The sequence below is a fragment of the Marmota marmota genome, unplaced genomic scaffold (genome assembly GCF_001458135.2).
Source record: "Marmota marmota marmota unplaced genomic scaffold, marMar, whole genome shotgun sequence".
In the NCBI taxonomy this organism is placed as follows: Eukaryota; Metazoa; Chordata; class Mammalia; order Rodentia; family Sciuridae; genus Marmota; species Marmota marmota.
The window spans coordinates 1-2,774 of record NW_026012117.1 but is presented as its reverse complement, the minus strand read 5'-3'; the positions used below and the strand labels follow the sequence as shown (position 1 = coordinate 2,774).

General features: G+C 35.7%; 1 pseudogene; it reads left to right on the top strand.

Annotated features, from left to right (window-relative positions):
* Positions 1-16: 16 nt before the first annotated feature.
* LOC107134978 lies at positions 17-1,879 on the top strand (annotated as a pseudogene).
* Positions 1,880-2,774: the final 895 nt, after the last annotated feature.

Sequence of the window (2,774 nt, the reverse complement as noted above, 5' to 3'; positions counted from 1 at the left end):
AAAAAAAAAAAAAAAAAAAAAAAAGTATATTCATACAATGGAATATTACTCAGCAATAAAAAGAACAGATACCCCAGCAAAATGTATGAATCTTATGAGCATTATGCTAGATAAAAGAAGGCAGACACAAAAGACTACATGTAATATAATTCCACGTATGTAAAATTTTCGAAAGCCCAGAGCTATTGGGACAGAAAATAGATTGGTGGTTGCTAGGGAGTAGGGGAAATGGGTTTGAGTAAACTTTTATGGGGAGGATAGAAATGTTCTATATCATGATGTGGAGGTTACATGATTGTATTCATTTGTTAAAACTTATCAGATTTTATGCTTAAATGAGTGAATTTTGTTGAATGTAAATTATACCTCAAAATTGATTTAATGGGCTGGGTCTGTAGCTCAGTGGCAGAGCACTTGTTTAGCATGTGTGAGGCACTGGGTTCAATCCTTAGCATCACAAACAAACAAACAAACAAACAAATAAATAATAGAGTTTCCTCCACAACTTAAAAAATATATTTTAAAAAAGTTTGATTTAAAAGAAAAGAATTGTGGGTCTTTTTGCCTCATATACCATGAGAATGAAGACCATTCTCAGCAATCAGACTATTGCAGTTCCAGAAATTGACAGTATCACTCTGAAGGAACACACAGTTTTCATGAAGGCCTCAGAAGAACTCTATAGAGAGACTTCAGTCACATCAGTGTGGAAGTCAGTCTCCTTGGAAAGAAAAAGGACAGGCTCTGGTTGATAAATGGTAGAGAAAGAAAAAGGAACTGGTTACTCTTCACACTGTCTGTAATCATGTATAGAACATAATCAAGGGTATTGTGCTGGGTTTCTGTTACAAGAAGTCCGTGTACATTCACTTTCCCATCAAGGTTGTATTCAGAAGAATGAGTCTCTGGTTCAAGTCCAAAATTTCTTGGGTGAAAAATACATTCAGGGTTTAGATGATACCAGATGTTATTTATTCAATATTTCAAGTCCAGAAGCATGATTTAATCCTTGGAGGACACAACATTGAACTTGTTTCAAACATAGCTGCTTTTATTTAGCAAGGTAAAACAGTTAAAAAAACAAGGATATCAGGGTTGAGTTGACTCAGTAGTAGAATGGTTACCCAGTATACTTGAGGCCTTGGATTTAATAACTAACACCCCACCCGCCAAGGCTATCAAAAAAATTTTGAATGGTATCTGTGTCTCTGAAAAAGGAACAATTCACCAACATGATAAATAAGATCTAAGAGTAGTCCAACTGCAGAAATAAGATCCTGGATTATGAAACTAATTTGTGATATTTTAATGATATAATAAAAGACCTCTATTGGTTTTGGGGAAAAAGTATGGGCTCCAATCTTGGTTTCACATTAAAAATCATCTGGGGAGATTTAGAAAAGGAACAGGACTCGCCCCAGATCAATTAAGTCAGAATCTGTTGAAAATGAAGACCACATTTCAGAATTTTTAAAAGCTCCAAGGTAGTTTGATATCTGGCCAAGGTTGAGAAATATTGCTCTTGAAAAGTGGTTACCTTGATTAGTGTTATCACTGTTTCTAAACTTGTTGAGAATCAACATATTTTTTTATGTGAATCATATCAATTTTCTTTTCTATGTCTATTTCACCTGTCTTTAGGTTTATTAATGGATCTCAAGGAGGATTATTCTCTTACCACTTAAGAATGTTTCTCTGTATTTTGGAAAGTCTTATTTTAAAGTATATAAATTGTCATAGTTGCCATCATAAAAAAAATCATTACATTATCAAAATATAATGCCAAGCTATAATTTCCTTCATGTTTGTTTACTCATTCATTTATAAAATTTTATATTTTTACCAGGCATGGTGATACATGCCTATAATCCCAGCAACTCCAGAGTTTGAGGCAGGAGGTTTGAGTTCAAAGCAAGTCTCAGCAAATTAATAAGGCCCTAAGCAACTTAACAACAAGACCCTGTCTTTTTTTTTCTTCTGACTTTTATTTATTTTTTTTAGTCATACATGACAGTAGAATGCATTTTGATATATAATACATACATGGAATGTACATACATCATTCATATTGTTTATTCTATTCTGCTGCCCTTCCTATCCTCCCTACTCCTCCCCTCCTCTCCCATCCTTTCTCTCTATCCAATCTAATGTGACACACATTTTTTTCTTTTTCTCATTACAACATCATATATGTATTCTGTATAACAATGAGGTTCTCCTTCCATCTTCTGTGCAACTCCCCTTCTCCCTCTTTTTCCCTCCCACCTCTCTTCCCTATTTAGTGGTAGTCTTCTTCTCATGCTCTTCCTCCCTATCCCATTTTGAGTCACCTCCCCCTTATATCAGAGAAGACATTCAGCATTTGTTTTTTAGGGATTGGCTAACTTCACTTAGCATAATCTGTTCTAATGCCATCCATTTGCCTGCAAATGCCATGATTTTATTATTTTTTAGTGCTGAGTAATATTCCATTGTGTATAAACGCCACATTTTTTAATCCATTCATCTATTGAAGGGCATCTAGGTTGGTTCCACATTCTAGCTATTGTGAATTGTGCTGCTATAAACATTGATGTGGCTGTGTCCCTGTAGTATGCACTTCTTAGGTCTTTTGGGTATAGTCGGAGAAGGGGAATAGCTGGGTCAAATGGTGGTTCCATTCCCAGCTTTCCATGGAATCTCCATACTGCTTTCCAAATTGGCTGCACCAACCAATTTGCAGTCCCACCAGCAATGTATGAGTGTACCTTCCCCCCCCCCATCCTCGCCAGCAC